Source organism: Phascolarctos cinereus, unplaced genomic scaffold, assembly GCF_003287225.1.
Source record: "Phascolarctos cinereus isolate Bilbo 61053 unplaced genomic scaffold, phaCin_HiC Scaffold_9;HRSCAF=440, whole genome shotgun sequence".
Classification (NCBI taxonomy): Eukaryota; Metazoa; Chordata; class Mammalia; order Diprotodontia; family Phascolarctidae; genus Phascolarctos; species Phascolarctos cinereus.
Window position 1 is genome coordinate 141,180,890 of NW_027556402.1, and position 22,613 is coordinate 141,203,502.

At 37.0% G+C, this 22,613-nt stretch overlaps 2 pseudogenes; both read left to right on the plus strand.

Annotated features, from left to right (window-relative positions):
- Positions 1–6,294: 6,294 nt before the first annotated feature.
- Positions 6,295–17,029, plus strand: LOC110217458 (protein MEMO1-like; annotated as a pseudogene).
- A 3,054-nt stretch (positions 17,030–20,083) lies between these two features.
- LOC144455452 (5'-3' exoribonuclease 2 pseudogene) lies at positions 20,084–20,941 on the plus strand (annotated as a pseudogene).
- The last annotated feature ends 1,672 nt before the right edge of the window (positions 20,942–22,613 follow it).

The following is a 22,613-nucleotide window of genomic DNA, read 5'->3' on the forward strand; positions in this document are numbered from 1 at the left end:
CCCTCTGTTTTGAGTCTTCCTAAGGGAAATACATTTTTAGATCCTTTTAATAAACATCTATTTTGAAGATTTTTCATGCGTTCAATTCATTTACATTTTGAGTTTTAAGTGTTGAGTTTGTATTTCTTTGAACATAGTTTCCTATCTGCATTATTATTATTATTATTATTTTTTACCTGTACTGGGTACACTTACCTTAATTTCACTGGTACCATCCAGTCTACACTTTGCACATAACTATCTACCCTTGATGACACCCTCCAAAACACAGATACCTAATTTTAGTAAATCAAATAAGAAAAGCTTTTTAAAATCATTTTCACATATTTCCTATTCCCTTCCTCTTATACAAAAATGTGTCCTTCAAATGGGAATATGATTTTAGGTTTCCCCATTTCTTTCTATCTTTTTATTAGCTTCCTTGAACATCATTTGCTTTCAAGATGTAGGTACAATAATTCTTCTCCTTTCTTAAGTCCATTCTTTTCATCATCTTCTATTAGAGTATAGTAGATTCAAGCCACTTAATCTTTACTTTTTTTCTTGTATGTTTCTCATACAAAATAAAATCGCAAAGACACAAGACTTCTGCCTTGATATCTATAGAATATAAATTATTTATTTTGCAAGGATTAATTAAAAAAACCTTAATTGTTAAAATGCTATTTCATCATAAATTTGGTGTCAAATGTCAGTCTTAATAATCCACCTTCCTACGAATGCCTGAAAGTCAATAATGAATGAAAAGACTATCTTTTTTCTTGTGAAAAAACAATTTGGGGTGATAGGTTGATTTTCCTTGTTTTAAATAGTATTACATTTACTTTTTTTTTATTCTGGAAGAGAAAAGAATATAAAAAGAAATGATAGAGAGATAGAGAGATAGAGAGATAGATAAATAGATAGATTGTTAAATTGTGTGTGTTTGTTTGGGGGTGGGGGTGACTTACTTCCTTCTGTCTCCTAGAAAGATCCAATTTTGTCATTGAAAACCTAGAGTCTGATGATTAAAATTCTAAATGATTTTAATTTTGTATTTATCTCCATTAGCATTCTATATATTTGAGATATTTTAGTTCCATCTTCTACTTTTAATGTTTCTGGAACATTTTCTTGTGTGAATTTCTGAAATATGACATTCAGGTTCTTATTTTTCAGATTTTTCCTGAAGACTAAATATTCTAACATCACTTCTCTTAACTCTGTTTTCTATCTCTATTGCTTTCTTGGGTAATTCTCTCAATTTTTCCAGTTATTCATTAATTTTGATTGTTTTCTCTTCTGTCATATTTTGGGGAGGATTTTGCCAGTGCTTAGCTTAAATCAAAGACAAAATCTTACAGATAGTGAGATTTGCCAGATTTAATTGTCTGCAGGTGAAATGATTCTAACTGCATCAAAACCCAAAATATTACACAATGTCATAAATAAGAATTGAACCCTGATCCTCTGACTCAATCCATTGTGCTTTCCACAAGATGGTCAGACATTGATAGCTTTCTATATTCATTATTGCTAGAATTTCCACATTAATGAGATAGTTCATATTGGAGTAATAAATTATAAATCAATAAACACCTATTAACTGTTCATAGTCTGACTAGTTAGCTCAGTTGATAAGAAATTTTACCAATGAAAAGAATAGCACATTCATGTACAAGTCACTATATGATAAATCACAAAAACAATTGTGTGTACTTCCTGGAACTTGGTAGACAACTAATGCTTGTTGACTGGACTTGATGTTTTTGCTAGTTAGGGAAAGGAAGGTGATAGGCTAGAAATAGCAATTTTCTGAAATTAGATTTGAACTCGGGACTTTCCAGTTACAAATTCAATTTTCTGTCTGCTATTAGCTCTCTCTAATATGTACAAATGTTAAAGTAGTATGAAGCCTTTTTATTAAAAAAATCTTTAATTAAAAAAATACCTACTATGTTCTCTTCTGAATCAAATCTTCATGTCTAATTCCTGTTCCTTCATCTTATGCCCTACCATACAGTGTGATCTTCTATACCCAAAAGTTCATCAACCTGAAGCTAATCTGGTATTGTACCTCTCCAAACTTAATGAGTCTGGTCCTTAACTGGCAGACAGATAGTCTGTCTCTTGGAACACTCTTGAAACCTTTCCAGATTTATAGAACCTTCCAGAGTTCATAATCTTATAACCCAGGATCACTTTCATGATGCAATAAGATCTCAATTCATCTTATGTGTCAAATAACTTTGTTTTTCACTTAGTCATGAGGCCTTCAGTCATTGAGCCATTTCTCCCTTCTTTTTCGGCTTATTCTAACTTTTAAGATAGTATTTCTGTTATTTCCCTTACCTTTATTTCCATTTATGTTTTCTCAAAGACTAGTTTCCTATAGCCATATTTTCTTCAAAGAAAGGAAAAACAGCAGTAGCCTGTGTATTCTGATTGTTTTTTTTCTCATGTATAGGAATTAGATGTCAAATACAGTCGAAAAGTGTTTCAGAGTCCCTGAAATGCCACATAACATTTAATTTTTGCTCTTAAACAAGCCATTTCCTCCACTTTAAGGCAAGTTACAGTCACTAGTATTTATGAGAAGCCTTTTAATCACATTGAAGACAAGTTTTATTTATCCAAAAGAATCAAGAAAAAAAAATAAAAAAATACTTGGAACCTGTGCTAAAAAAAAAAAGGCAAAACAAACAAAACCTACTTCTTATTCAGGACTTTTCAAATAAATAGCCATAAATATTTCCAGCAGTGAGGGGAAAATAATATGCTTGGGGAAAGGGAATTTTTTTAAAAGTAAGTTAAAAGGCTGAGGGAAAGTGAAAGCAGAAAAATAAATATCTAATACACTGCATATCTTTAAAAAGAACACACCTGAATAAAGGCTTAAATCCTAAAAGAGTCCAAAAATGTACTCCTGTTTTGCTCTATACTCATTAGGTTTCTACAAGCTAATGCTGTTTGTATTTATGCAACAACACAAGGCCTCTGGAGAAAATCATTAAACTGTTGACTGGGTCTACTACAAATGTATATTATATAATCTCAACTTGACACTCTCTAAGGTAAGGTAGTCCTTTTATACCACAAGTAGGTGGCTAAGTGGATAGAGCACTGTACCTGTAATGAAGACCTAAATTCAAAGTGAGTCTGAGATATTTACTGGCTAAGTAATCCTGGACAAGTCACTTAATTATTGTCTGCCTTAGTTTTGTCAACCACAAAATGGGGATAGTAGTATCATTTTCCTCACAGCTTTTTTTTTTGAGCAAATCAAATTTGTAAAATGATTAGCACAAATGCCCAGCTCATGGTAAGCATTTGCTATCTGCTTGTTACCTTCCCCTACCCTTTCCTCTAATTAATTAGTTCATAGTCTCACTCAAAATAACAACTTTTCCAAACTTTTTGATCTCTACTCAAATTTTCCATAGATCCACCTCATCCCACCCTCTGGGCTGAGAATGTTGTCTCATATTTCACTGGAAGAAGTCATTCACTGAAAGCTCCCTCTTTTGCCCTCCCCCTCATCACTCAATTGTTTTCTGATACTATCTTTCCCTTTACCCCTGACTCATAAAAGGAGGTGGCCTTTCTCTTTGTTAAGGCATACTCTTCTACCTCTTCAAATGAGTATTCCACCTCTCTCACTCATCTTTAGTATCTTTTGTCATCTAGTCACCTTGCTACTGCCTACAAACATGTCCATGTCCTCAAAAAATGCTCATGTAATCCTTCCATATCTTCTAGCTACTATTTCATATATCTTCTCCCTTTGTTAGAAAAACTCATTAAGGTCATCTAGAATTTATTTCTCCATCTTTTTTCCCCTTGTTGTCTTCTTAACTCTATGTAGCCCAATCTCATTAAACAATTAAAACTGCTCTGGTTACAGTCATCAATGATTCCTTTGTTGCCAAATCTAAAGGTCTTTCTTCAATTTTCATTTTCATGACTTCTTTGCAGGCTTGGATACCATCAATCGTTCTCCTCTCTTTGATATTTTCTTCTCTGTAGGTTTTTGTGACATTGATCTCTACTGATTTCTATTTCTGCCTAAATGATCCCTTTCTTTCTCTTATCTGGATATTTCTTTAAGTCATAACTTCATTTAGGTCATGACTTTTAGATAAATGTATCCCAAGCCTTTATCCTGAAGTCTCTTACCTTCTCTACATATACTATTGTGCTTGCTGATTTCTTCAACTTCCATGGATTTAATTATCACCTCTATCTTAAATATACTATCCAGTCCTAGACCTTCTACTGATCTCCAGTCTCACATCTACAACTGCCTAATGGACATCTCAAACGGGATGTCCCATAGATGTATTAAATTTAATATGTCCAAAATTGGACTCATTATTTTCCCCCTCAAACCTCTCATTTTTCCAACTTCCTTAACTTGCAGATGAGGGAATTACTAGTAACCCATACTAGCAACCTAGGTGTTGTTTAACTCCTCACTACCTCTCACTTACCTCCCACATACAACTGATTGCCAAGTTCTCCCAGTTTAACCATTTCTCTTTTCATACTACCATGTTTATAGTGAAGCCTCTTCTCACTTTACACCTGCATTATAGCAAAATCCTTTTGGTTGGTCTTTCCACATCAAGTTTTTCCCCAGTCCATTCCATCCTTTACTCAAGTTTAAAATTTATATTCTTTAAGCATAAACCCGAGCATATTAGTTCCCACACTCTATCAATCAACTTCGTTGGTTCCCTATTACCACAGGAATGAAAAATAAAATCAACTGTTTGGCTTTTAAAGCCCTTCTTTACCTGACTGCCTTCCACATTAATACAAACTCAGATTTCCTAGCCTCCACTGTTATTCTTTGTTTGTAATACATTAGAACCTATGTTTACCTACCATACCAACTTTCTTGATGACTGTGATGTTTAAAAGAACCAACCTAATAACAAAAGAATAAAATCACTGGTCATGTGTAATCAGATTAAGTCATTGATTAAGTAGATCCCTAGAACATTCTAATGCTTGTCTGTGTCCTTCACTGTGTTGTTTTTGTGTTTGTGTGTGTGTATGTAAGTGTATGACAAATGCTGTAAATTGACAATGAGTTAAACCCAGAATTAAACAGGAAGGGAAGACTGATAGACTAAATTGCTTTTGAAAAATTGCATGGGTATGCTAATAATCCTGATTTTCTCCCTGAAACAAAGACTTATCTTTTTAATGCCAATATTTTTCTAGCTTTAATGTTTGGCTAAGAATCCTCAAATGCTGCATTCTGCATAGGATTAAAATTGAAAGTAAAACATTCAAAAGCCAATTGAGAGGCACATGAAAGCCACAAATAGTTTCCAATACATTGAAGAACTGTGAAGCAGTAAGACTAAAGATATTAACAACATATGGATAGATAGATCAGTAGACAGATTGATAGACAGATAGATAGATGAGTAAAAAAAAAGGTCTGGGCACATAGCACAAAAGCTAGTATATATTTTTCATTGATATTCTCATAGTATAACCAGAAAATGAGGATGGCATCGAACACACTAAGTAGACCATCTGTGGCACAAATTTGTGGGGGAGGAAGGGCTGGTCATAAGTTCCACAATAAAAGCAGATATGGATTGATTGTCATTTACATCATTGTAGAGAATATCCAAATAAGTTAAGAGGTCGATTTCAGTAGTAACCACATTGTTTCTTGATAAACATTGTGGGGAATATGCATGTATGTATGTATACACACATGAATAAATACATATGCATACCTTTGTCCTAAAGTATTTTACATGCTCATTGACAGGGTAAAAAGGCTCATGCATACAAGTAAATATTCAACAATAACAGAATATTGTTTGTCATGGAGGTATTGTAGATAACAATGAAATGAGGAATATAGATGAAATTAACCAAATAATGAGGCTATTAAAAGTGTTTCTCTGAAGTATATCTCTAGATGTTTCACTACCCCTTTAACTTTGTTTTTAAAAATGGTGGTCATGATTTCTGGAAGCCAAGATGGCAGAGTAAGTAGTAAGTTGCTCTCACTCTCCCTCATTTACCTTGGGGGAAAAAAAAACACAGAAAATAGCACTCCAGAAAAAATCCTGGAACAGCAGATCCAGCAGAAAGATGGGGTGAAGAGGTCTCTTAGCCCAGGAGTCTTGGGGGATTAGCAGGATAGGTCCCTTTCATTCTGGTGGAAGGAGAACGTAGACCAGGATAGCACAGCAAGCCAGTGGCAAATGCCACCTTAGCAAACCAGTGAGAGATCTTGAGCCACAGGGTGGTGGAACAGGCAAGAAGTAAAACGAAGATCCCCACATGCCTTGGCACAGCAAGGGGAAGCAGCAGACTCCAGCTCACAGAAGTACCATGTGCACTAGCAGGCAGGTGTCCTCCACCAGCCAAACCTCCTGGAACTTAAGTGCAGCCTTGGTGCGCGGGTATTCCCCAGTAGCTGAACCTCTCCATATGTCAGTGTATCCCCAGGTAACTCAGGCAAGTTGGTGTCCTCCAGCAATCAACTTCCCCATGCTTCACTGCAGCCCCAGGCAAGCAGACATCCTTCAGCAGTGACACTTCTGTGAGATTCAGTGCAGCTCTGCAGAAAAGCAGAAAAACACCTCCCCACACAGCAGAAAGCGTTGCTAGGACCCCAGCTCAGCACCAGGTAAGCTATCCAACAGTCATCACTTGGAGCCCCAGACAACAAAACCAGCGAGTAAACTCCTGGCCCCCAGAACACAAAGCTTAGGACAGTGGCTCCTATGCTCCAGAAGCAAAGTTCTGCATTAAAAGCCAGGAAAATAGACAAATATCAGGAGCAAAAAGTAGAAACAGATACTGACCATAGATTCTTTCTATTGGCACAAGAAAGATTAAAACACAAATTCAGAAGAGGACAACATTGTCAATATACTTACATCTAAAAATTTAAAGGGGATTAGTAGCTGTTTTCAAGCCCAAAAAGCCTTCTTGGAAGAGCTCAGGAAGGATTTTAGAAATAAAATAAGAGAGGTAGAAGAAAAATTTGGAAAAGAAATGAGAGGTATACATGGGAGAGTCAACAGCTTGGAAAAAGAAGGATAAAAATTGGCTGTAGAAAACAATTCTGTAAAAAATACAATTGGCTAAATGGAAAAAAACAACTCCACTTCAGAAAACAACTTTTTTAAAAAGTAGAGTTGCCCAACAGAAAAAGGAAGTGCAAAAGCTAACAGAAGAAAGCAATTCAGTAAAAATTAGAATTGGGCAAGTGGAAACTAATGACTCTCTGAGACATCAAGAATCTACCACTCAAACAAAATCAAAAAAATGAAAAAAATAGAAGAAAATATAAAATTCCTCATTGGAAAAAGCAAAAAAACAAACAAACAAAAAAACTGACCTGTAAAATAGATCCAGGAGAGATCATTTAAGATTGATTGGTCTACTGGAACACCATGATCAAAAAAAGAGCCTAGACAGCATCTTTCATGAAATTATCATTGAAAACTGCCCTGAGGTCCTAGAACTAGAGGGTAAGATTGCCATTGAAAGAATCCACCAGGGGCCGAGCCAAGATGGCAGAGTAAAAGAAGTGACTTGCTTGGGCTGTCCCCCAACCTCCTCCAAATGGCTACAAAAAATGGCTCTAAACAAATTCTAAAGCAGCAGAACCCACAAAAAGACAGAGTGAAACAAATTTCCAGCCCAAGACAACCTGAATGGTTGATCAGAAAGGTCTACAGTGCTGGACAGGAATAGGAGCACAGTTTGGCATGGGAGCACAGGCAAACAGGGCCTCAGTGAACCTGGAGCAGCCCTTACAGGACTGAATTACAGGCAGCTGTAGTGGTTTCCAGACTTTTCTAGCTACAAATGCCAAAGACAACTTAGGAAGTCAGTATGAAAACTCTGAAATTATAGTGGTGAGAGAAGCTCAGTCCCAACCCCAGTCCCCATGTGGCCATGGGGTAGTGGCTGTTTCTTGAGCTTCTTGCCCACAGACAAAGGGGGAATCAAGTGGCTGATCAGAGGGGGATTGCAGGAATCTCTCTGCTGCTGTAGGATTCTCTTGCTTTGCCTGTGCTTGGATGAGGATGGGCGGCAGTCCTTGGGCAAGAAGGAGTGCTGTCATGGTAGAGCTTGTAGTAGTGAAGGAGAGAAAATCCCCCTCACAGTTTCAAGACAGAAAAGAGTGCTTGTGGTCACTCACAGACCAGAGCACAGGCGAGGAAAGGAGTAAACACCCCCCCCCGATTATACCACCTTGGAAGAAGTGAAAATTTACAGGTCCCTAAAAATATCTCTGAAAACAGCTACACAAGACCCCCTAAGAGTGGGGCAATACATTCTCCACACTGGAAGTATAGACCTTAACAAAGAGTTTATAATTCAAGTAATTGGCTGGGATCATGAGAAAACTGGACAAAAAATGTCAGACCGTGTTATCTTTCTTTTGTAACAAAAATGATCAAAACACAACCAGAAGAAGACAACAAAGTCAAAGCTCCTACATCCAAAGCCTCCAAGAAAAATTTGAATCAGACCCTGGCTGTAAAGGAGCTCAAAAATGATTTTGAGAAGCTAGTAAGAGAAGTAGAAGAAAAACCAGGAAGAGAAATAAGAATGATGTAAGAAAATCATGAAAAGCAAGTCAACAGCTTGCTGAAGGAGAACCAAAAAAATACTGAAGAAAATAACACCTTAAAAAATAACTTAACGTAAATGGCAAAAGAGGTCCAAAAAGCCAATGAGGAGAAGAATGCCTTAAAAAGAAAAATTTGCCAAATGGAAAAGGAAGTCCAAAAGCTTACTGAAGAAAATACTTCCTTAAAAATTAGAATGGAGCAATTGGAAGCTAGCGAGTTTATGAGAAATCAAGACAATGTAAAACAAATCCAAAAAGAATGAAAAAAAACAATGTGAAAACAACTGATCTGGAAAATATATTTAGGAGAGAGAATTTTAAAATTATTGGACTGTCTAAAAGCCATGATCAAAAAAAGAGCCCAGATATCAACTTTCAAGAAATTATCAAGGAAAACAGAGGGCAAAATAGAATTTGAAAGAATCCACTGATAACCTCCTGAAAGAATTCCCCAAGGAAAAACTGCTGGAAATATTGTGGCCAAATTCCAGAGTTCCCAGGTCAAATAGAAAATAGTGTAAGCAACCAAAATGATACAATTCAAGTATTGTGGAAACACAATCAAGATAAGACAAGATTTAGTACCTTCTACATTAAGGAACCTCAGGGCGTGGAATATAATATTCCAGAGGGCAAAGGAGATATGACTACAACCAAGAATCACCTACCCAGCAAAACTGAGTACAGTCTTTCAGGGGAAAAACTGGATATTCAGTGAAATAGAGGACTTTCAAAAATTCTTCATGAAAAGTCCAGAGCTGAATAGCAAATCTGACTTTCAAAAACAAGCTCAAGGGAAACAAGAAGAGGAAAAAAGGAAAGAGAAATCATAAGGGATTTATTAAGGTTGAACTGTTTACATTCCTGCATAGATAGATAGATAGATAGATAGATAAAGGGCACAGGGTGAGTTGAAGATGAAGGGGTGATATCTGGAGAATAAAATTAAAGGGTGAGAGAAGATTATACTGGGAGAAGGAGAAAGGGAGAGGTAGAATGGGAAAAATTATCTCACAAAAAAAAGAAAAGTCTCTTACAGTGGAGGAGAAATGGGGAAAGAGGAAAGGGAATGAGTGAATATTATTCTCATAGGATTTGGCTTAAAGAGGGAATAACATGCACTCTCAATTGGGTATGGAAATCTATCTTACCGTACAGGAAAATGGGGGAAGGAAAGGGGACAAGATAGTGGGGGGATGATAGAGAGGAGGGAAGATTGGGTGAGGGGGCAACCAGAAGCAAATACTTCTAAGACGGGATAGGGTCAAAAGAGAAAATAGAATAAATGGAGGGTGGGATATTATTAAGGGAAATATAGTTAGTTTTTCACAACATGACTCCTATGGACATGTTTTGCATGACTATGCATGTATAACCTGTATCAAGTTGCTTACCTTCTCAATGACAGTAGGTGGGGAGGGAGGAAGGGAGAAAATTTGGAACCCTAAGTTTTAAAAACAAATTAAATTAAAACAAAAAAAGCTTTCACATGCAACTTGGAAAAAAGATATACATGAAATGGGGTTTAGAAATCTGTCCTGCCCTACAAGAAAGTTGAAGGAGTAGGGGATAAGAGAAGGGGAGGAGAGATAGAAGGGAGGGAAGATTAGGGGGAACGTGTATTCAAAATGCATGTGATCTTAGAGTGGAGGGAGGGATGAGATGGGGAGAAAATTTGGAACTCAAAATCTTATGGAAGTGAATGTTGAAAAATAAAAATAAATAAGTTAATTTAAAAACATAAAAGAAAAGAAATGAAAAGAAAGAATCTACCAATCACCTTCTGAAAAAGATCCCAAAATGAAAACTCCAAGGAATATCATGGAAATATTCTAGAATTATCAGGTCAAGGGAAAAATATTGCAAGCAGCCAGAAAGAAGCAATTTAAATATGATGGAACCACAGTCAAGATTACATAGGACATTGCAGCTTCTACATTAATGAACTAGATGGCTTGGAACATGATATTCTGTAAGTCAAAGGTGATTGGATCACAACAAAGGGTAAGCTACCCAGTAAAATTGAGTGTAATCTTTCAGGGGAGGAGAAGAACATTCCATGAAATAGGGGACTTCCAAATTTTCCTTATGAAAAATTCAGAACTTAACAGAAAATTCAATCTCCAAAGACTCAATAGAAGCATAAAAAGGAGAGCAGTTAAGGCCTACTAATTTGTAAAGGAAAGGAGATGGACATCCATATCAATAATGAATGGTCGAAAATGGGGACCCTTAGGAATCAGAGGGTCATGTTGAAGTCAGCCTCTCCCTTCCTCAGCTTTATCCTTAAGAGGGTCCTTGGGCAATGGCCACAGGCTATATGGACTGGTGACAAAAATTCATAGACAATCAGAGTTGGAAATTTCTTCAGTGACCATCTCATCTAATCCACACTTGAACAGGAGTCGCTTCTATAATGTTCCTCAGCTCCCCCCGCCTTTACCCACAGGCCTCTGCTGATGGGAAACCCCCACCTCCTCTGGCAGGTCATTTCATTAGGGGACAACTCTTATTGCTATATCTAGCCTAGATTTGCCTCTTTGCAGTTTCCATGTGCAGTTGCCAGTTATGCCTTCTGAGGCCAGGCAGGACAACCTTTATTTCTTTTCAATGGAACTCTTTCAGATTCTCAAAGTCAACTACAATGTACTCTCAGTGCTTCTCTTTTCTCTAAGAATACCTAGTCTTTTCAACTGAACCTCCAAGGCACAGTCCTTGGGGTAGGACTGGGGGAATTAGTCAATGAAAGCTCCATCATTGCAGCCTGAGTTGAAGGGCTCCAATGTGCTTTTCCTGGTGTTGCAAGCATGACCAATATTCCCTACTGGATTTCAGTCTGACACATGGAACTAACTGGGAACTGGTTTCTGATCATGAGTATTGTGTCTTTTAATCATCTGAGGGAATGGAGCTGAACAGATGATCTCTGGCTATCGTACCTGGTAGGTTTTGAGTAAGGAGGATTGCTGAGAAGGTCTGGGTGAAGGGAGGGATGGTGGGTTTTATTCCCCCCCCCCATTTCCCATGTCTCCAAGACCACATGGAACTTCTGTTGATGTTATGTCTTTTCTTTCCTAATCTCACATGGCTGAGTATCCCCTACAGGGGATCATGTAGATGACCGGGAGATCCACCAAAGCCATCTGAGGTCCTGTTAACAACTGGAGTCCCTGAGCTGGTGGTGGGAGGAGCCTGGTATAGTGGGGGGTCATTGAAGCAGCCAAGTGTCCTGTTCGACCTCCCCCTGCAGGGCACTGACCTGGTAATCAAGACCCTAAGTTTTTGTTCCAGTTAAGCAAAGGAGGCACTCCTTTACTGTCTGTGCCACACCCAGAAGTGAATTTGATGAAGATGGACAGAAGAAATTCAAGGATGGGGAGACCCTTTAGACACACCCAAATGATCTCTACTTGGATGCCTCTACAGCTTTGTATTTTTAGTTTTACACCCCTGTCTCCCCAGAGACTGATGTGTGCTAAGGGAAGAGGGCAATCCAAGTTTGAAGTCACATCTATATAACCTTTGTCCTTGTTATACTTTCTCAGTAAATATCTTTTTATATAAAAAAGTCATGCAATGCCTTATTCCTTCCTGCCTCCCTAATGCACTTAATGATTCAGGTGACAAGTTATCTGAAAACAAAATGTGCACATAATCAGTGCTTAGTACACAGGAACAGATTAGGATATTCTGAATATATTTGAAGTTGATATTTGGAGACGGAATTGGATTGGGGGAAGGGGAATGAGGATGTAATATTCCAGTGTCATCTAATAAGCTACTCTATTAAAGTAATTGTGTTTATATTCACTAAATTTTGAGTAGTAGAGTGCAAAAACAAAAAAGAGCTAAAAATTGTGAACCAAAATGTAGTGAATGTATGAAAAGGAATCATATAAGAGATAAAAGATTGGATAGGACAATTATTGTGCGTTCTAACCAATCAAATTGGAGGCCTATTGGGTATTTATGGCATATGTGAATACCTTAATGCATTCAGCATCCAATATTAAGATTTAAATGTGTGGAAGATAATGACAAGAAAGAAGAATATTTATTTTCCTCTATTAACACCTGAACAAAAATAAATCTTTCTGAAAAAGTGCTAATGTGACATTAAACATGACCTTTCAAGCAGCTGATTGAAATGTGACTTTAAAAAATGGATGTCTAAATAATGTCACATCAAGTACTATATCAATTTATATTAGTTTCATTAGAAGGAAAAAATGCTTCCTGGTTTATTGGGATATTAAGATAGCTACAAAATTCATATATAGCTTTTAATGGTAATTCTGACTACATAATAATTACTATTGGGCAATAAGTAGCGTACACATTGGAGACTAGTTTCGTCAGTCCAAATATTTCCCCAAATCAAGATGCAGGAATACCTCTAGACTTAAGCTTGCAGACGAAACTTTGGAATTGTCTTAGATCATTGTATTGTTGAGAATATGTAAGTTATTCATAGTCGACCATTGTACAGCATTGCTCTCACTGAGTACAATGTTCTCCTGGTTCTGCTCACTTCACTTTGCATCAGGTCATATAAGTCTTTCCATGTTTTTTTTTTTTTCTGAAAGCATCCTGATCATCATTTCTTATAGCACAATATTACTCCCTTGCAATCATATATCATAACTTGTTCAGCCATCCCCTGATTTATGGATGTCCCCTCAATTTCCAATTCTTTGTAGGACAAAAAGAGCTGCAATAAATATTTTAGACACATAGGTATTATAATTTTTTAATGTCTTTGTAATAGAGCTAGAACTATCAGTGGTTGTTGTTTGTCCTTCATTTTTGAAAAAGACCAATGATTTCACAGGATAGTTTTGACTCATGTGTAAATTAAATGTAAGTGACACAGAGTTGTACAAGGTTATCAGCCTCACCAACTCTTCCAGAGTCCTTGAAGTCCAGTGGCAGGACAAAATTCAAGATGATTGACAATGAACCAGAATGCAGGGCATGACTTTGACATCTTTGATGTCTGACCAGGCTATAAGCTTCCCTGGGCTCCTGCTTGGGCCACGTTCATGACTACTAGAGTAAATTGTTGTTATCCACCCATTCAGCCAAGAGGAGTTTTCACATGCTTTGGCTAGACAGATGCCTAACTCACCAACAGGTATGAAACCTGTTGGTTGCCCTCAAACTGTATTAACCTGTATGCCAAGATGGTTTTACCAGTATGTAGTTGTTGTACATGATCTAGTTTCTTGGAACCACAGGTGAAAGTTAGTTGAAGGTCAACACCAAAGGGGGATATCCCATAAAGCTCCCTATTTTTTGTGCAGTCAGGTAATAAATAATTCCATTATGCATACTTCTGACAGATAAACTACTCCATGCTCTCCTAATTTGCTTATGGCATCACCCTTTATGTCTGAATCAAGTGACCTTGTATTGGCATATTGTGTGAGATATTGTTTTATACATCTAAATTCCACCAAGCTGGTTTTCAGGTTTCCCAGCAAATTTTGTCAAATACTGTCCCCAAATTTGGAATGTTGAATTTATCAAACACCAGGTTACTTTTATCATTTACTATTATTTGTTGTGTACCCAACGATCCACCACTCTACTTGTTGGCAAGTACTAGATTGTTTTGGTTCTTTTTAATACAGTTTGAGATCTGGTATAGCTAGGTCACTTTCCTTCACATTTTTATTCATTATTTCCCTGGATATTCTTGATCTTTTAGTCTTCCTGATTAATTTTATTAAATATTTTTGGTAGTTTAATTGGTATGCCACTGAATAAGCAAACTAATTTAAGTAGAATTTTCATTTTTCATTTTTATTACATTGACTTGGACTATCCATGAACAATCAAAAATTTTTACAACTGTATAGATCTGACTTCATTTATGTGAAAAGTGCTTTGTAACTGTGTTCATATAGTTCTTGGGTTTGTCAGGGCAGGTAAACTCCCAAGTATTTTATAATATATACAGATATTTTAAATGAAATTATCTTTCTAACTTTTCTTGCTGGACTTTGTTGGTAATATATAGAAATGCTGGCAATATATAGAAAAAGGATTTATTTTATATCCTGAAACTTTGCTGGAGTTAAGTATTTCAACTACTTTTTTAGTTGACTGTTGAGGATATTCCAAAAATATCATCGTATCATTCGAAAAACATGATAGCTTTGTTTCCACGTGGACTATTCTAATGCCTTGAACTTATTTTTTCTTCTCTTAATGCTATAGCTGGCATTTCTAGTAAAATATTGAATAGTAGTGATTATAGTGAGCACCCTTGAGTAACCCTGATCTAACTAGGAAGACTTTGAACTTAATCCCATTACAAATAATGCTTGCTGATGGTTTTCCATAGATATTACTTATCATCTTATTTGATTTGATTTGATTTTTTTTCTTGTCTAGGCAATGGAGTTAAGGGACTTGCCCAGGGTCACACAACTAGTAAATGTTATGTGTCTGAGGCCAGATTTGAACTCAGATCTTCCTGAATCCAGGGCCAGTGTTCTATCCACTATACCAACTAGCTGCCCCCATTACTTATCATTTTAAAGAAAATTATGTTTATTCCTATGCCTTCAATTTTTTAAATAAGAATGAGTATTGTATTTTGTCAAAAGTTTTTCTGCATCCATTCCTACAATCATATAATTTCTATTGGTTTTGCTATTGGTAGGGTCAATTATGCTGATAGTTTTCTGAATATTAAACCAGTCCTGTATTCTTGGTATTAATCCCACCTTATCATAGCATGTGATCTTTGTGATATATTGCTGCAATCTACTTGCTAGTATTTTTTTTTTAATGCATTAGTATTCACTACAGATATTAGTCTATAGTTTTCTTTTTTCTATTTTTGCTCTTCCTGATTTAGGTACCAACACCGTATTTTCCAAGATAGGGTAATTTAAATATTCTATTTCCTCTTCTCTTAATCTGGGCAATTTAGATGTTTGTAAATATTCATCCATTTCACTTTGATAGATGTATTGGCTTATAATTGGACAAAATATTTCATAATAATTAATTTTATCTTCAATTCTAGTGAATTCACCTTTTTCATTTGTGATACTGGCAACTTGGTTTTCTTATATTTTTTAAGTCAAATTAGCCAATGCTTTAACTATTTTTTCATAAAATCAGCTCTTGCTTATATTTTTTAGTTAAAGGGTTTAAGGTGGAGAGGAAATAGGAGGGCAGTGGGGGGCAACAGTTGAAGCTGACTCTCATTGGAATTGGCTCAAAGATTGAATAACATACATAGTAAGTTAGATATGGAAACCTATCTTGCCTTAGAATGAAATAGGAGGAAAATAGGACAAAGGGCAGTGCTGATAGAAGGGAGGGTGGATTGGAATAGGTAGGTGGTAGTCAGAAGCAAAACAATTTTGAGGACAGACAGGATGAAAGGAGATAGAAAGAGAGAGAGAGAGAGAGAGAGAGAGAGAGAGAGAGAGAGAGAGAGAGAGAGAAGGATAAATGAAGGGGAAGTAGGATGGGGTAAATACACAGTAATCATAATTGTGAATGTGAATGGTATGAACTCACCCATAAAATATAAGCAGATGGTAGAGTGATTTAAAAATCAGAATCCTACAAAAAATACTTGAGGGGGGCAGAAGCAGAGTCAGGAGGGTGGGGGGTTGAGGTCTCCATCAATGGAGCCCCCACCCTGAAGGCAGAGGAAAGGGGGACAGGCCACTGCTGCCTCCTCTTCCTTCTTCTTCTAGGTCAGCAATCCCCTCTGCCTCCTCCTTGGCTAGGCTGGCAGTTGCTACCATCTCATTCATCCTCATGCACCATTGGTGGCACAGGTTCCAAGGTGTCCAACCATGTGGTCTGCTGGGAAGCCAGTCTTGCAGGTGGCTGGTACACAGCCTCAGTTCCTCAACTGAATACACAATTAGAAGGTTGGCTTTCACGAGTACAATACACTAAAAGATCTGCTAGAGGCATTATTGCCCCCCATGCAGGATATACTTACTATGGGTCTTGTGATGCTCATGCTTACTAACAAGTGGGTCCATCTATTACTTGGAGAATATTCATCCTTGGGCCTTCCCATCATATACCCCTATCTCAATGTGCACTTTCCAGTGTGGATATATGTAGAGCACCTCTGTATGACCTTCATATTGACAAAAGATTTATTGAGAGCTATGGAAGACAGGAATGTTTCAGCACATGTCTCTGCAGACAGATGAAGATGAACACAGTATTGAAATGCATTTCTTATACTGCTAAAGCCATGGAAAACCATAAGGATGAGTTTACCATTATTCATGTGTTGGATGGAGTTCTGAGTGAGTCAAAAGTCAGGAATTCAGAAAACTCTTCAGTAAATATCTAGCAGATCCTAGTAATCTCTTTCTGTTTTCTTCTGATTTCTGCCATTGGGGTTAAAGGTTCTGTTACAGTTACTATGAATAACTGGAATTAGCTACTGGAATATATTGAATGGAGGATGAAGGTGACATAGTCAGACCTGAACTTTAGGAAGATTAATTTCACACTTGAATAGAAGATGAACTGGATTTAAAAAAATCCTTCAGGCAGGGAGAACAACCAGAATTCTCTTTTTTCCATCATTAGCTCTGCTTGGTTTCAACTCCAGGAACATGTCATGCATCTCAAAGGATAAGCTGATAAGCCAAATGCTTTCTCTCCCCATTTCTGCCTCCTGGTTTCCCTATTTTATCTAAAATCTAGTTAAAACCCAACCATCTGCTAAAAAGCCTTTCCAATCCCCATCAATGCTACTGCCTTCCCTCCATAATTACATCAATTGTCTTGCACATATCTTGTTTGTATATAATTGTTTGCATTTTTCTCCCCCATTAGACCAAGAGCTACTTGAGGGAAGGGACAGTCTTTACCGTCCTTTGCATACTCAGTGTTTGACACTGTGTGTGACATATAGTTGACTCTTAACACATGTTTTTACTTGACTTTTGAAATACTTTTCTCACATTGTTTTACTGTGTATTCTACTCATTCCAGCCAAATGTACTGTTTACTGTTTCCCAAATCTAATATTTCATCTCTTGCCTCCATGGCTTACACTTAACATGTAGTTCCCTCCTTAATCCTTCTTTTGATCCATTAAACTTTTCCTTCAAGACAGTTCAAGTTCCATTTTCTCCTTGAAGCCTTTCCTTCAATTTCCAGTTGTCAATGCTCTTCACTTCCTCAAATTATATTTACTTTTTCAGCCCCCAATAGGATGAACATTCTTTCATTGTAAGAAATTTTATTTGTTGGTTTTCTCTTTGTACACCACACGAAGTGGAGTATTTGTCAGAGACAAAATGGCAGATTAGCTCGAGAGGTAGCCTTAGAATAAGTCTTGTCTTTGATAAAAGTAATTTATAAGACAGAGCAAGTCAGTTAATTTCTCATACTCTAAGTACTTTGATAAAACTCTAAATTGTAAAGGTGTCAGAGAACTTGTATCAGTTAAAAAAAGAAACCTCCCTCTTTAAACCAAAGATGTCACAGGTACCATCACTATTTCTATATGTCTAAAACCTAGACTAGTGCTTAATGAAGAGTAGGTATTTAATAAATATTACTTTTTTAAAGTATTAATTAATTTCTTTATTTTTAGTTTTCAACATTCACTTCCACAAGATTTTGAGTTCCAAATTTTCTCCCTATCTTGTCTCATGGCCTACCTCTGGATGGCATGCATTCTTACACCTTCCCCTAATCTGCCAACCCTTCTATCTCCCCCACTTCTCTTATGCCCTTCCCCTTTCATTTTCCTATTGTTTGGGATAGATTTCTATACCTCATTGCCTGTATATGGTATTTCCCAGTTGCAAGTGAAAACAATTTTTAACATTTATTTTTAAAACTTTGGGTTCCAAATTTTCTCCCTTCCTCCCTCCCCACCCACTGTCATTGAGAAGGCAAATAACTTGATACAGGTTATTCATGTATAGTCATGCAAAACACTTCCATAGTAGTCACATTGTGAAAAACTGTATTTCCCTTCATCCTATCCTGCCCTCCCCATTTATTCTATTTTCTCTTGAGCCTGTCCTGCCTTAGAAGTGTTTGCTTCTGATTATCCCCTCCCCCAATCTGTCCTCCAACTCTCTTATCCCCTTCCCCCCTATTTTCCTGTAGGGTAAGATATATTTCCATACCCAATTGGTATGTATGTTACTCCCTTTTTTAGCCAAATCCAATGAGAATATGATTCCCTGATTCTCTCTCACCTTCTCCTGATTCCCCTCCACTGTCAGTCTTTTCTTATCTGTTCCAGAATTGCTGAGGCCTGGTCTTTGCCTGAGCAGCCATGCTTAACTGCACTTCTCTCCCATCCTGGTGCAATACACCTTTCCAATCAACCATCCAGGTTGTCTAGGGCTGGAAATTTGTTTCACTCTGTCTTTTTGTGCGTTCTGCTGCTCCACAATTTGTTTAGAGCCATTTTTACCAGGTACTTTACATAAATGTTACTTTTTGTGAGGAAAAGGCTTTGTATTCTGTTAAAGTAGTTTAAATAAATATAAAGCCCGTAAGGAAGAAAATAGGGGAAAGAAAGAGGAATTTTTCTTTCCCTATAATGAGATTATACAGTTAGCCATAGGCATTTATCAAAAAGTCATCCATGTGTGTGGAACCAAGATGGTGGAGAAAGGGCATGGATTTTCCTGAGCTCTCCCCAAAACTCCTGCAAAGACTTTTAAATAATGCACTAAAACAAATTCTGCAGTGGCAGAACTCACAAAACAAGGTGAAACAATTTCCCAGCCCAAAACAACTTAGAAGGTCAGCAGGAAAAGGTCTGTCACACTGGGGTGAGACTGGAACACAGTACAATGCAAGTTGTGCCAGTGAAGACCAGGTCCCAGAAAACAAGAAATAAGCCTTGGAAGTGACTTAATCAGCAGCAGTGGCAGCTGATTCAGGAGCTTTCATCTCACAGATGATTAAGAACTGCTTAGAAGGAGATTACAGGAGTTTCTTTTCTTGCATGGGGGACAGGGCAGGCCTCTTTTCCTTTGCTCATACCTGAATCTGGGTCACAATGGTGACTGGCAGTTCTGTGGTATGGAGGAGCCAGAGCTTGCATGTACAGTGGAGCAGAGGCCTTCAGCAGAAAAGGTTGCTTGTGGTCACTCAAAGGCCAAAGCACAAGTCAGGAGTGTAGTTAATGCACCTTTCCTTAGTTCATACCAGTGTGGGGAAGAACCAAAAAGTTATAAACCCTCAAAACTAGCTCTCAAAACATCTGCACAAAACACCTGAAGCTTGAGACAGTGCGCTGCACACTTGGGAAACAAAGCACCACTTTAGCAAAGACTTGAAAGTCATCTAATAGGCTGGGGAAATGAACAAACAATAGAAAAATAAATCTGACCAAAGAACATTACTACAATGAGAAGGAAGATCAAAACACATTCAGAAAAAGATAGCAAAGTCAAAACTCCTACACCCAAAGCCTCAAAGGAAAATATGAATTGGTGTTAGGCTATGAATGAAGATGAAATGATGGTTGCAATTTTTGAATATATTGATAGACTCTTCAATATAGTAAGACCAAGACGGCTTCTCTACATGGCCATAGATGGAGTAGCTCCACGTGCTAAAATGAACCAGCAGCGTTCCAGAAGGTTTAGAGCATCAAAGGAAGGAATGGAAGCAACTATAGAGAAGCAACGAGTTAGGGAAGAAATACTGTCAAAAGGTGGCTTTCTTCCTCCAGAAGAGATCAAAGAAAGATTTGACAGCAATTGTATTACACCAGGAACTGAGTTCATGGACAATCTTGCTAAATGCCTTCGATATTACATTGCTGATCGTTTAAATAATGACCCAGGGTGGAAAAATTTGACTGTTATTTTATCTGATGCTAGTGCTCCTGGTGAAGGAGAACATAAAATTGTGGATTATATTAGAAGACAAAGAGCTCAACCTAACCATGATCCAAACACTCATCATTGCTTATGTGGAGCGGATGCTGATCTCATTATGCTTGGACTTGCCACACATGAGCCAAACTTCACAATTATTAGGGAAGAATTCAAACCCAACAAACCAAAACCATGTGGTCTTTGTAATCAGCTTGGTCATGAAGTCAAGGACTGCCAGGGTTTGCCAAGGGAAAAACAGGGAGAGCATGATCAGTTTGAAGAAAGTCTTCCTGCTTCAGAAGGAGAGTTTATCTACATTCGGCTAAATGTGCTTCGTGAGTATTTAGAAAGAGAATTAACTATGGCCAGCCTGCCATTTACTTTTGATATTGAGAGGAGCATTGATGACTGGGTTTTCATGTGTTTATTTGGTGTTAGGCTATGGAAAGACACAAAAATTATTTTTAAAATCAAGTAAGGAGGTAGAGGAAAATTTGGGAAGACAAATGAGAGTGATACAAGAAAATCATGGGGAAAACAGTGTCAACCAACTTGGTAAAAGATGCACAAAACAAACAAACAAAAAAATGAAGAAAATAGCACTTTAAAAACCAGAATAGACTAAACAGTAAAAGAGATACAAATATCTAATGAAAAGAAGAATTCCTTGAAAAGTAGAATGGGTCAGATGGAAAACAAGGCACAAAAATTCACTGAAGAAAAGACCTCCTTAAAAAACAGAATTCCATAAATGGAAAAGGAGATTAAAAAAAAACTCATTGGAGAAAATAATTTTCTGAAAGTTAGAGTTGAGCAAATGGAAGCTAATGACTCTATGACACAACAAGAAACAATAAAACAAAAAAAATTAAAAAATAGAAGACAATGTGAAATATCTCATTGGAAAAAGCAACTGACCTGGAAAATAGATCCAGGAGAGAAAATTTCCTGAAAGCCATGATTTAAAAAAAAAGAAAGAAAAAAGAAAAAACATCCTTGATATAATCTTTTCTAATTAATTAATTAATTATTTTTTAGTTTTCAACATTAACTTCCGCAAATTTTTGACTTTGTGATTTTCTCCCCATCTCTCCACTCCCCCCACTTCAAGATGGCATGCATTCTAAATATCTGTGTCCCCAATTTGCCCTCTCTTCTATCATCTCCCCTTCTCTTATCCCCTTCTACCCTATTTTCTTGTAGGGTAATATAGATTTCCATACCCAATTGAATCTGTATGTTAATCCCTCTTTGAGCCAAAACTGATGAGAGTAAGGTTTATTCATTCCCTCTCACCTCCACTGTAAAAGCTTTTTTCTTGCCTTTTTTATGTGAGATAATTTAACTTATTCTACATTTGCCTTTCTCCTTCTCCCACTATAATACCCATTCACGCCTTCATTTTATTTTTTATAAATCATCCCTTCATAGCCAATTCACCATGTGCCCTTTGTCCACACACACACACACACACACACACACACACACACACACACATACGATTTCTCTTTTCTGTTTACCTCTTCATGCTTCTCTTGAGTCTTGTACTTGAAAGTCAAATTTTCCATTCAGTTCTGATCTTTTCATCCAGAATGCTTGAAAGTCCTCTATTTCACTGAATTTCCATTTTTCCCCCTGAAAGATTATACTCAGTTTTGCTCTGTAAGTGACTCTTGGTTTTAATCCTATGTCCTTAGACCTCCAGAATATCATATTCCAAGCCCTCCAATTCCTTAATGTAGAAGGTGATAAATCTTGTGTTATGCTGATTGTGTTTCCACAATACTTGAATTGTTTCTTTCTGGCTGCTTATAATAGCTTCTTCTTGACCTGGGCACTCTGGAATTTTGCTATTGTATTTGTAGTAGGTTTCCTTTTGGGATTTCTTTTAGGAGGTGATCTGTAGATTCTTTCAATTTCAATTTTGCGTTCTGATTCTAAAATATCAGGGCAGTTTTCTTGACAATTTCCTGAAAGATGGTGTTTAGGCTCTTTTACTCACCATGGTTTTCAGGTAGTCCAATAATTTTTAAATTAGCTCTCCTGGATCTATTCTCCAGGTTAGTTGTTTTTTCAATGAGATATTTCACATTGCCTTCTATTTTTTTTATTATTTTGTTTTGTTTTATAATTTCTTGGTTTCTCAAAGA